Genomic DNA, 13,633 nt, shown 5'->3' on the forward strand with positions numbered 1-13,633 from the left:
TTTTCATCCTAAATGCTGATCCAGTCCTTGCTCCCCTCCTCTAGTTACTTGTTCATCCCTGCTCAGGACAGGGCAACTGCCAGAGTCCAGGAACCAAACTCCAGGTAAACTCAGTGCTCAAATTATCAGGGGATAAACTTCAGAAAATCTTCATTTCATCATTAGACAAATTGAGAAACTCAATTTGCCTCCAAAAATAAATATTACCTGGGAAAATAATTCCTTGTCCTCTTTTGCTACGTGTGCAGAGATAAAATCTTCCTGTAAAGTAAGGAAATTACCTACACCCAGCGAGGCTGACACATGTAAATGCCTCCCAAATGTTGTTTTTCTGTCACCTTCAATTCCTGCAGCTCCACTTTTATTCCTCCTCCCTACAAAGACCAAACAAGTTGCTGTACCTGGGCCTTAGAGACTCATGCAGCATTTCATCCCTGTGTCAGTACACAAGGAAACACAATCCATAACAGGTTCCATCCCAAGATTAAACACTTGGCCAAGTCTTAAAGCAGCCCAGACACACAAGTGTGAGCCCAGTAACTGCCTCCAGCCCATGGGCCTGTCCTAGTGCACACCCAAGGAACATGGAATGGTTTTTCCTCACGCCACAACTCCATCCGAGCAGGAATCGAGGCCAGCAGGCAAAGGGCTGGATATAGAATGGCTCTTCTTTTAATCCAAAAAACATTCCCGAGTTAGGTCCAGCTATGACTGTTCTCAATGGTTACTCTTCTGAAATTTTCCTGATGCTAATTCCATCTGGAATTTTTATGGTGTGCAATGAGATAAAAACCCCCAAATTAAAAACAGTGCTAAAACATAGATATAGATACAGCTATAGATACAGCTATAGATATAGATACAGATATAGATATAGATATAGATACAGATATAGATATAGATGTATCAGCAATTACTTCTATTTAAATAGCAGTTCCACTGTTTATCATTCTCCCAGGCAGAATTGATTTTCCAGCACAGTGTACAAATCAACCTTTCTTAATGCCCTTCTTAATCATGCTGGTATCAAAGATTACAAATATGAAACTACTTTCTTCGAGGCATTACATTTTCATTTTGGTTAGTGGGGAAAGAGATGGAGAGCTAAAGCTGAAATCCTACTTAATTCTTGGGAACATCAGCATTTGTATTCATTGCTCTGACATTGTGGTGTACCATTTGGAGTTGAAATAAATTATTTTTTCAAATTATTATCTCTGTGCTTGCAGAACAGCCTATTGAAAACATACAGGGGTTGGATTTTGTTTCCTAATGTATCCTAACGTGTGCCTACCTAATTAAAATAAAGCTTTATGTATCTAACCATGAAGATATTGGAAACATTTATAAATTCTCAAAATCTGCCTATACAGGGAAAAGATATTCCACTTTTGTTGAATATTCTTCCAGTCCCCTGGTGTGACTTAAATGCTCAAACTCTGGGTGAACTGAATTCAAGGCTTAAGTGTCCTTTTTAGTCAAATTGACATAGCTAAATTAATTGATATAAATAGATCATATTTTTCCTGTGAGAATTTCTGTCAGACTAATGTTGTGTTCCATTATGGGTAATTAAAGTGGCTCTAAAATATCACGTATATTAGGGGAAAAGTTAATTTACTGTGAATTTTTAACTAAGGGTCGCTCTCAATATTACTTATATAAATATGCTAATGGCCTGAAAACTAATTTCTGTAAAAAGAAAAAAAAAATAGGAAAACATATCTTCATCCTATTAGAATTCAAAGTCTAATTAAAAAGCTACAAAGCCAAGACAATAAGCCAAGATCCAGGATTCCTTGTGGAACCGTGAAATTTGACAGCTGGAATGTTTTGATGTGTTGGCTTTTTTAACGTTGCTTTTTCTTTTTTTTTTTTTAACATTTCCATTTCAGACTTTCTAATCTTTCTCAGTATGAACAAAGTCTAGGTGCTGACTGTGCAGAAGCAGCCTTGGCAGCCTGCACAACGGCATTTAGCAATAACCCGACCACATTTAACCATCATGACTCCCCAGCAAGCTCTAACATTCCCAGAGGTTTTCTCCCCAGCGCTCATTCTGGTCAAGAGCCACGGCCCAGCCCCTGCAGGCCCTGGGGAAAGGCAGTGCCTGAGCTCTCTGTCCTCTGGGAGCAGCCCCAGGAGAGCCCAGCAGGGCTCCAGCAGGCTCAGGAGAACCTGGGAGCTCTCAGTCCCTGCTGCCCATGGAATGTGAACAATCTCTGTTTTACCCACCTCAGCACCCAGCCAGGAGACTTTGGGTATCTGGATGGCTCCTGACTGCTTCTTCCTGCAACCCAATGAGGCCGGATCAACTATCATGAAAATGTATTTTATGCTAAAAACCAAATCCTTTCCTTCTACTGCTTGGCCACGCTCCCATCAGTGTGGCATTTATTTCTGTTCTGGAGGAACAACTATCAAGCAAAGGTTCAAGGTGAATTAGCAAAGCAAGGTGAAAACAAGGCCTGAAGTGAAGATGACTGACTGTCCCATTTTCCTCTCTCACTGCTGAGGGCAGCAGCTGCACCCCCTGCCCTTGGTCTTTCTCTGCACACTGCAACGCCCTGCTTCACTTCTGTAGAGGAAAATTAGAACCCAGAACTAAAGCTTCCTAATTGTTTGGAAAATATCAAATGTTACAAAGACAACTGGGTCATGATTATAAAGATAATCCGTAGAAGGCAGTGATTTCATACAATCACACCCTGAAAACATGAACAATTGGATTTATGGAGTGCATTATGGCTCCATTCTGGATACATTCATGGAAGGACACAGGATACCCAACTCCTAAATAAGGAAATAAAAGTGGCACTTCCCACCAAGGTCAGTGTTGCTGCCAGTGGTAGGCAGGGCAGGAATACCCCCAACAGGAGGGATGGGACAGAGCTGGGATGTGGGAGTCAGCCAGAATTTTTATTTACTGAAATTAAGAAGTGGCACCATTGTCCTTAACAGTACCAATTCTGAATGAAGCAGATTCAATAATTATTAAGTTAATTCAGTTCAGAAAATTGCAAATTCCAGAGGAGAACTAAACCCTGGAAGAAGCACCTGAAGGCTGCCTTATCTCACAGACATTCTCCTTTTTTGAGCAATGAGAGGCTCTAGGATGATTTCCAGGATTTAACAGCTTCCCAGAGAAAGTCACATGGGTATGACAGATCTGCCATGGCTCCTCTGTTCATCCATCTTAGTGAAAAGGGAGAGAGGTTCCTCAAGTGATGGATGCCAAATTAGGTTGTTCTGCATTTTTCTGAATCTTCTAACATGGGATTTGATGCTGAGGTTGAGTCATTTTTAAGACCAGATGGAATCACTCCATTTACACCTGCCACAAACCTTGACACCTGAACTGTTTTTCCTAACAAGCAAATATTTGTGAGCCAGGGCCATCCCATCTTTCTTCTGAAGTTAATGAAAATAGAATGGCAGAAAAGCACTTAAAGATGGTTGTATTCAACTGCTTTCTATTGGCGTGGGAAAGTGTAAAACAGAATTATCCCTCATGTCCAAGCTCAGTGCAAGAAAGTGTAAATAAAGTCCATTCCTGCCTGCTGCTCTGGGCTTGTTTAACAGCACAGGGATCATCATGGACTAGCTGCCTTCAGTAAGAGGCTTCAGGGTTCTCTTACAAACACACAAATATTGTCACAGCCTCTTCCAAGAGACAATTCCACGTTTGCTCATAATACATGTGCATGTATTTCTCCAATCCTGACTAAAATCAGGTGGTGTATTTTCCAGAGTCCATGTGGTAATACATATTAGGGAGTTTTTGCATAGTTGAAATGAATAAAAGATGTGAAGGCAAATTCCTGTCACATCTCACCAAAACAATGAAAAACCAAAGTATAAAGTGAGCAGCAGGAGCTCTGCTCTGTAAATGGGTAATGATAAATCACATTAAAAACAAGTGTAAATTGCTGAGGTAACATTTTGAACATTTCCTCAAGATCTCAGCAGACAAAACCAAAATTGAAAAAAGAAATTAATTTTCCTGTCACCTTCAACAGCACCCTTAGGTCTCTTTAACCCTTCCCTGGTTGCTGGTTTCTGATCCCATCCCCTGCAGTGGCAGTACAGCAGAGAGGCTGCTGCCTGTGCTCACCAGTGATAAATGTGACAGATTTGAGTCAATCTCACAGGGGGACAGGTCAGACAAAATGACAGAGTGCTGAATGCACTGAACACTTCATTTCAGATCAAGGAAAAACAGAGAGAAGCCCCTAGTTGTAGCCTCAGCTGTACCATTACCCTTTCCATCTTGATGCCACAAGTGCACTAAGAATTATTCAGGATGAGCAAAGTTGGTAAAAATTAAAAAGGTTTTATGCACATGCTGCTTTGCAGAAAAAAAAGGAAATTATTTTAATTAATTCTTCAAAAGGAAATATTAATTTCAATTCAGACTTTGGTTTATATAAGTTATTTCTTCTGCAAAAAACCTGGAAAAGTACTCAGTCTATTTGGACCTTCCAAATGTCTTGGCTTTTAGAAGGACAGAAGCCTAAAATTTAAAACCTCAGATCTTAGAAAATTTTCTGTGTAAATAATAACATCAAGTAAAGAGAAAGGGCTGGATGTACATGGCTCTGTCCAAGCAAAAACTGAGCATTTAGAAAATGCTTAAACATAGGAAAAAGAGCAACATTTGGAGTTCTAATTCTGGCAATTAAGTAAAATACTTCATTTTTGGCTTGTTTTCATTTTGCTTTATAACACTGATGGATCTTCAGGGCATCTGCAGGATTTATTAAACAATTAAATGCAATACATATGTTTATATGCTTTTTAAACCAGTGGCTTCATTTCTGAGTTATTTCTGACTCCTCAGTGAGATCCTGTCCCTGATGTTCTAACTTCCTCCTTCCCTCTCTGTTGCACACACTTGAATTCATGGATTGGTAAAAGAGACACTGCACTTTCAATGACTTGGGAAGAGCTGAAGTCTGCCTCTGGCACACAGCAGAGCTTATGGAAACCTGGGCAAACAATGGAGCTCAACTGTGCAGGAGAAATATTTCACATAGAAACTGCCACTAAGTAGCAGGAATTCTGTCTGTTTTGGCAGAAAGGGGAAAAAAGGCAGTCTGGATATAAGCTGAAAGTGTTGGGTTTGATTTTTTTCCTTATTTATATTAAAACTGATTAGAAAAAGACCCTGAAAATAATTCTGCTGCTGATGAAGATATTACTGCAGAAGGATGGGAATGGAGGGCCTGGGTTCTGCCTTACCTTCAGCCTGGGTTGGGAGACAGTCATGAGCCACCCTGCTGACCATGGTTCAGGATTACATTCACACACCAACACTTCTGGAGCATTTCTGCTGCTGGGGCAGTGGATAATTGCCAGGCTACGACTCGCTAGCAGAACAAATCTGACTGGTAACATGACCCGGCCACAGAAACATGCTGTGGAAAGTGGGGACAATTAAAACACAGTTGCTGTCAGTCTAAGATATGTCTCCTCAGACAATCTCATACCTCTGCTATCAGTATTTCCCACTCCAGTTTGGGGAGGATGTTTCCATTGCAGCATTTCCATACCTTGAAGCACTTCAGTAATGCTGTTGAAGCCAATGACAGCTCTGTCTTTGAAATGAAGCATGTGCTCAAGTGCCTTGGTGAAGGGTCTCAAAGACACCCAAAACACCACAAGTGCCACATTAAAAGAATATGGCATGTTTAACTTTTTCCAGCAGACCACACATGCCCACTTCCCAAGAGATTAAATATGCCTGGAGCTGTTTTGTTCCCAATGACATAAAACTGCAGTTGTCCTTATTTCTCCCTACACTTGGCTTTATGGCAGCCAGAATGGTTATTTGCATGGAAAGGAGGCTCTTGCCCTGATTCTACATTTGAAGGACACTAAAACCACTACAGCATGGTATTTTGTGGCAAACAGTAGGGCTGTGCACATGCACGAATTTTATCTCCAGACACAGTGCCCTAGCTCAGATTAAATTAGAATGTCTGTCAAACCCCACAGGCACTGGCTCTGTTATTGTGCATTCCTGCAGGTCCAGAGATATTCCCTCTGCTCCAGGCCCTTGCAGATATTCCTGCCTGAAAAAGGTCCCCATGCTAAAGGAGCCCTCCCCATCAGAGACAGGACACATCTCCCCCAGGCCACAGCAGCTCCCTTCACCTTCCTGGGGAACCCTGGGCTTGAATTCCTGTTGGAGTAAGGACACAACAGCAGGTAGCCTTTGGGTTTTAATGGAACTGTAATGGCTGCACTCACATTTATGAAATGAGAAATCTGGTGTGGAGTAGGGATTACTTTTTTGGGGGGGTGTTTATTTGATTTGTTTCCTTAATTTCAGCTTTTTGAATCACAGCAGCAATGTCTCATATCAAACAAGGACTCCAGCACCACCCTGCAGGTCTGGCTTTGTGGGCTCCCTAAACCTCACAAGCCCAGGGAGTTTTGGCAGTCCAGCTACAGCAAGACCCAAAATTTTCAAAGTCTCAGACTTAGCCCGGGGTGGGTTAAAGCTGGCTGAATTCCAGGCTGGCTCTCCAGCAAGGAAGCTGGAATTGCTGGGTGAATCTGAACCTTTGGAAACACAAGGATATCCTGTTTTGACCCTGTACTCCAAGGCATTAATGATAGTTTCAGTTCCATTGTGGCCTTTCAGATTGGAAGATATAGCCATAACTATTTAAAAACAAATACAATAATTATGGTTTTGAGGAAATATGGAAAGGTGGTGCCTTGTAGCCTGGCCAGATCCAACACAAATGTTGGTTTTGTGGGAAATGTACTTAAAGCTAAGATCCTTCAGCTCTGGAGTCCTGGGAAATGTGTAGTTTCAATGCTGGATGCCCCAAAGATTTTCCACCTGATCTTTACAAAAAGCTTTTTCATCTTAAGAAAATGGAGTGCCTAATCTTTTGGTTATTCAGTCAGTTGTAACCCAAGAGAATAATGAGGACCAAAAGACCCCAAACCACACAAAAATCACTCAAACATTCACTTGCACAAAATTGCAATGCTTACAGTAATTTGGACGGATCTTACTTTATGGCTGCAGCATCTCAGAGTGTGTAAAAATGGAGTTACCTTTCCCAACCAGCTGGCAGCTCTTAGAGCCACATCTTCCCTGCTGTCTGTGTCAGGAACACAAGAAGGGCTGCCAGGAGCAGCTGCTTTGGGCAGCCTGGCTCTCCTCAGCCCAAGGTGAAGGAGCCAGCAGAGCCCAGCATCACCCCACAGACAGAGAGAGGAAGAACATGAACAGGCAATTACATTCTTTTCTCCCCTGCTCCTGTCAAAGTTGCCTAGTTTGTAACATCTTAATGGAGTTTGACCTCCACAACCCTCCCCTCAGTTAACAAGCCACAAAAATCACCTTTTCTGAGTCCCGTTGCAGATGTTAACTGCAGCCTTGCTCCATTCACTCCTCTTGTTTTCTTCCACGAGCATCACGCCAAGAGGAAGTGCAGCACAGAAGATGGTGGTGTTGAGAATGAAGTGTCGACATCAAGATATTCTCCTGCTATTTTCAGGAACACAAATTGTTTGCCAAACGCCTTGGCAACATTTTCTCCCTTGTTTCTCTATTCTGCCACATCAGTCCATCAAACACAAGTGGTGGAGCTCACCACAGCGTGAAGCTGGGGCTGCAGAGCCTCACTATTTTCTAATCAGGTGAAAAGGTTGACAGTCCCTTTCAAATCCTAATTAGCACAGGCATTTATTGCCAGGCAAATTTCACTGGCCCAAGTGAATGTTTTATGGGGCTCTGGCTGCAGGCCACCCCGAGGTTCTCCATCACTGGAGGCATTTCACACACATTATTCCTTAATAAGCTTGTGCTGTTCTTTAGAATGAGTGCTTAGCCAGGATGCTCCACTTGATTTATTCTCAAGCTGCCACTAGGGGGAGAATGAAGTTTAGCCTCTTTCTGCTCCTTCATTTCTCCTCCAAAAATGTCATGGAATGTGGCTGCCTCACCTGGGAACACCAGAGCTGCCCAAGGCAGTGCTGTCACCCCCCTGTGCCCTGATCCTGCCAGCTCTGAGGGAAGTGTTACTTTACTTCCCTGGCAGCTCTCTGCTCACTGCCAACTTTCAGTGGCTGCAGGGATTTCCATCCTCAATTCCCTCCTCAGCAGGCCTTACTCCTGGTGTGCTGCTGCAGATGTTTGAGCAGCTTCAGCAGAGCCCTGTGCCAGAAGGCAAACTTCTCTGGAATATTTTCCAGCTGGCCCCAAGAGCAAGTTATGGGAGTCCTTCTTTAAAGCTCCTGAGAATGAAGAGAGCCCAGCCCAAGCTTAATTAAACTGTTAAGCTTCTGTTCACATCACTGCCTGCAGCTGCAGGATAAGGCTCTAGGGTTGCTTATTTTTTTCCCCTCCATATTTTTCTCTTTATAAACACAGTGCCATGGGGGTGTTTCTTGTTTGATGTAGAGATGCACTGATGTGAAGCAAGGGCTCAGTCTGATCAGAAATTGCTCCTAGTTATCCAGAGCTCAGTGGCACGCACTCCATCGCTTGTCTCCTTCCCCTGGCTGATGACTGCCCTGTGCTAAGTGCAGGAATGGCTGTGGTTATGCCACTGTTTTTCTGTTGCTGTTATTTATATTTCTCTATCTCTTGTCACCATTATGTAACTGATGACAAAAGAGGACATCAACAACAACAAAAGCCCCTTAGACCCTGAAAACTCAGGAACAAACACACACACACTCTAGCGCCCGGTGTCTGACAAGTAAGAAAATCTTGGTAAGGTGACTTTTTCTTTAGATAATATTTCAAGCAATTAATTCCTCAAATGAATTCCTTGTGAGTTCTCAAAAAAAATTCTGGACATGCCAACCTAACAGCAAACCACACCAGCTCCTATGACTCATGTTTAAGGAAGACATTTCCTCCACAGAAAGGATTTGCTCCAGAATTAAGAGCAGGAGTTGTAAATGCAGCTTCTCTTCCTGCTGGAGCCACAGCAAGAGATGCCATGGGAAGTCACCTGCCCTCAGGCACCCATCACTGCAGCACTGGTATAAAGTGTTTATAAAACTACACCTGGAATAGCCCAGACCCTGTAAGGAGGTGTCAAATTCAGCTGTACACTAAACTCACTCCATAGCTAAAAACTGCTCCATCCAAGCTTCACAGCTCTTGAAAACCTCAAGGATGACTTTTATTCTTTGAAGATGAGATAGATAATTTTTCTTCTTCCTTGATTTGTCACTCTGCTAGCAGCAGGCAGCATTTTGCCTTGGTACCAGACAACCAGCACTGTCAATGTACTGTTTAAAGTTCAATAAACAATGAAGTAATTATGGCAAAGGGATTTCCCCAGTCCCTGCAAACACCCGCACAGAATTTCACAGCTTGCCAATGTCTCAGTGCCACAGGTCAATGGCAGGAGGCTTAAAGCAGAGTTGCTGCCTCTGTCCCCACCAAAGGCTCCCTGTTCCACAGGCAGGAGCCAACCTGAAGGATGAGAAAGCCTTGAAGGACCCTGCAGCTCCAGCAGCGAGGCTGAGCTGCCAAGACTTCATTCCAAACTCCATCTTTGTTCCTTGTGCTCCACAAGGATTATTTCACTGAAATTAAACCCTGTCAAGTCCTTCTCTCTCACCCTGACATGCAGAGTTCAGTGAAATAAGAGTTTTGTGTTTCTGCAAACCTGTAGGGACAGCACACACGTGTAAATTCTTTTGTGTGTTATTTAAAAAGTTTAACTCCAGGAAGAATTCAGGTCAGCAACCTTTAAACTTTCTTCTCTGACATGAAAACTCAGTAATACACAGCATGGGGATATTTGGCATGAAAGGAAAATGGCCACAGATTTAATTAAAATGTAAGTTATTGTTAGCAAGAAAGGTCATGCTACGAAAATGTAATTTCAGGAGTATATTAGCAACAACACTCCACTGTTATTTGCATGTGAAATATAGATTTTGTACTTGACATTTAGAAAGGAAATTGGAAGTCCTTCTAATGGATGCTTGAACACTTTTGTGTTCTTGTGCTGCTTTTGTTCACATTTTTGTGTAATTGGCTGGATCTTACATACAACAGGAGTTACATTTTATTCTCTATGCCTGAATGCCTAACTGATCTGGGAATTAGCTCACAAAAGCTGATACAAGTTGGAATAGGAAGCAAACTGCAGCATAACCCTTGCATGGCTACAGCTTCAGAGGAGCTCAGACCCTCACAAGAACTCCTCATTTTTGGGTGGCTCATCATCCACCTTCCCTAGGAGCGTTTGGGTTTTTAACATCCCTCAGGCAGAGTGATTTCAGTGTGACCAAGAGCCCATTTTGTTTACAGGGCACTGAAGTGCCTGTGGAGAGGAGGCAGAGCTTTTCCTTGGAGAGGGCGCTTGTTTGATGATCTGCTCATGACAGGAACGTGTCACACAAATCAGTCTGACTGGGGAAAGTGGGAGGTGAAGGCAGAAAGCATTGGTCTGGCACTACAGGGGGCTGTACCTTGAAAGAACACCCTAACCACAGCCACGCTCTGCTGCTGACTGCAAAGAGGGGTCTGCTCACTCACAAGAGGTTTTCACTGATTTCTGCAGCCCCAGTCCTGCAGGAACAACATCACAGTGAATGTTTCTGTACAAATGCACCTTCTGCTTTATCCACACCCTCAGGTGCACCGCAGATGTGCCCAGGTGCTGCTGAGAACACAGAGAGCAGTGCAAGCTCTTGCTGAGGTGCCATTTTGGCCTCCAGAACACACACAGCTGGTAGAGGTCCTCCAAAAGCTTTATCAAGGCCAGCACTGAACACCTGGCTGGAAATGACTTACCTTGTTTTGGGGGCATCCTCAGCTTCAGCCCTACACAGCAGAAATGACTTCATTGCAGGGAGCTAAATCTTGAGAACAGTAGGATGGCAAACCAAACTACCTGAGGAAGAATCTGCATTGTCAGAAAGGCTAAAAATAATGCTGCACATTAGCTTTTATCCTTTCTACCACCACAAGACAGAGGGACAGGACACTGTGGGAAGCGCAGACACACTACTGGCCTCAACACCTTGTAATGAATAAAAAGCAGCCTGTGGTTTGAAGCAAGCCCTCCAGTGCTTGCTGGGCCCAAGCAGGGAAATACAGATACAGAGACTCCCAGGCACCAGCTGATTGCCTGTGTTACAGAAAGATCTGCCCTCCAGGCTCACACTTGCCTTAACACCTTGAAGCCAGCTGTGGAAATCTCTCCAGCCAGTTCCCAGATCCTGCCTCTGCAGCAGAGGCTGAGCCTCAGGCAGCACAGCCAGGCTGTGAGCAGTGCCTCCCTGCAGCTGCAGTTTCTGCCTCTGGGTTTGGGTGATTTTTGTGTTCAGAACCTTAGAACACGACAGCAAATGCTCTGTAGGAGAGCATCAGAATGGACTGTAGCATCTGCTGGATGCTCCATGTCATTGCTAGCACTCAGTCTTGCCCAGGGATTTTCCTGCAAAGTCCCCTACATGCCTGTCAGCAGCTCAGCTTTTATTTCAAATACTGAAAGGAGCTTGGCCAATGCCAGCTAATTAGTTTTGTACAAACAGGAGGAACGTGTGTGGTGGAAACACAAAAGAACAGGGTCAGTTTCCTCAACATAGGAGTATTAACAAATCAAGGTGAGCTTTAAACCTGATGGAAATAAACCAGAGCACAACATTCCCAACATCAGTGCCTAACAGCATGCTTAGCTGCACACTGTGCAGTAGAGTGCAGCTGTGAAGTCAGAAGAAGAAGCAAAGGAGCAGAGTTAACAGACCCAAAAAGTCAGGATTTTGTGTTTTCTGATTGTGCAGCTTAAACCAAAGTTCCAGAATTGCCCATCTGATCCCTGATCTGATACAATATCAGCACACGGCAAAATAATAAATCAGAATATTTTGCAGCTACACTTGTAAAGATCCATCTTTTGTGCATTAGCGCATTCTAAGTAGATATATGAATTAATTCTTAAAACTCAGTCTTGGAAAAGAAAGGAGCTTTCAAAAGCAAGAGAAGCAAAGGTGTCACCCAAGCAGGTCCCTTCCAAGCCAGTCACAAACACAAGAAACTCTGCCAGGACATCCTGGATAGATCTCTCCCAAATTGCAGAAAATTCCCACTGTTAATGAAATACCCCTGTAATTAGTGATGGGGATCTTTCAGACTTGCTTTTTATCAACTCCATGTGTAACTTGGCTTCAGGCTATTTACAAAGGATGCAGGGTGATACCAGTTCAAAGGCCCAAGAGACACCTGAACACATTGCCACAGTTACCAGCTGCATTCCTGAGGCACCAAAACATCCAGTTCCTTGGACAACCTGCCAGTTTTGTTCTTTGTACTGAATTTAATTTCACTGATCACTTCTCTCTTACATTTCTTCTCTCACAGGCACAGTGGAAGCATGCTGGGTTTTTCCCAAGTAACTTCTTCTGGGCTACCATAAATAACCCCCTTTCCTAAAGGCATTTAATCTTGGGCAGAAAAGGTGAAAGAAAAGTTAGGATGTGCTAATACAGCCAGGCTTCAATGTCAGATCAAGCCTGCTTTCAAGGCATCCAGGAATATTACACAGCTAAAAAGAAAAGAAGATAAATACAGGGCAAAAGTACCTAGTTCTGGAGATCATGAGGGGAAACAATTACTTTCAATATATACTTGTATAAAGCAGCAAAGTATGCAAATATCACAACAATAATTATAAAAAGTAAACTAAATCATTATCAACAGCAAAATCACCCTTAATAAAATATTCTAACACTTAGGAAAAAAAGCAATACACACTGAATATTCACTGTGAGGTGAGTGCATCCAGAAAAAGCAAATGTTCTGAGGAGCAAGTAGTATTGGCTGTGCATAACAGGAAATTAGGGGAAAACAGCACAGCCATACTTCATTTATTATTAAATAGTAAATTAGCAGTGAAAGACAAGATTCTGTATGAAGGGGAAGGGAGAGCTTTGAATGCTGCCCCAAATGTGCATTGCTGCAGGGGGGTTGCTGCCAGCCAGCGCCAGAGCCAGGCACAGATTGGCACCTGGCCAAAGGCAGAGGGGTGTGGGAATCCTGCCAGCCCTGACCATGGATGGTGTTCCCTGCTTTGGGATGGACAAGCAAATACAGCATTTTAGCTTCATTGAAAGAAAAAAAAAAAAGGCTCAGCAGACCCACTGTAGTCTGTTTCTGCTGCTTGCTAAAGGGGTCCATGCTGCAGGTGCAGAATTGTCTAAGCCATCACTTCCAGACAAAACCAGGCACTTGCACTATTTGCTTCCTTCCTTCCTTTCCCTCAGCAGAACCCTTGCATTTACTTTTTCCCAAAGGGAGGGAAAACTGCTGGCAGCAACTCCCATGGGACTGAGCTGATTAACTGATCAGCATCCTAAAGGAGAAGGTCAGACAGGGAATTTTCTATTGTGGAGCAATTACCATTGGAAAGTAATCTTGTTTATTAACTGCCTTTTTATCTTCTCTGGAGGGTTCCCTGACACAAGATAATGGAATTTGCTCACTCTTTAGTGTTTAAAACCATAATCATATCCAGAAAAGCAAGCATTTACTGTGTCATTAAACCAAGGTAGGGAGGACTGACTCGAAGAGTTCTTGATGCCTTACAAAGCTTTTTATCATTTCAATTAACATTGCCAAATGTTCTGGTTTATATTGCAG

Source organism: Fringilla coelebs, assembly GCF_963513975.1.
Source record: "Fringilla coelebs genome assembly, chromosome: 4".
NCBI lineage: Eukaryota > Metazoa > Chordata > Aves > Passeriformes > Fringillidae > Fringilla > Fringilla coelebs.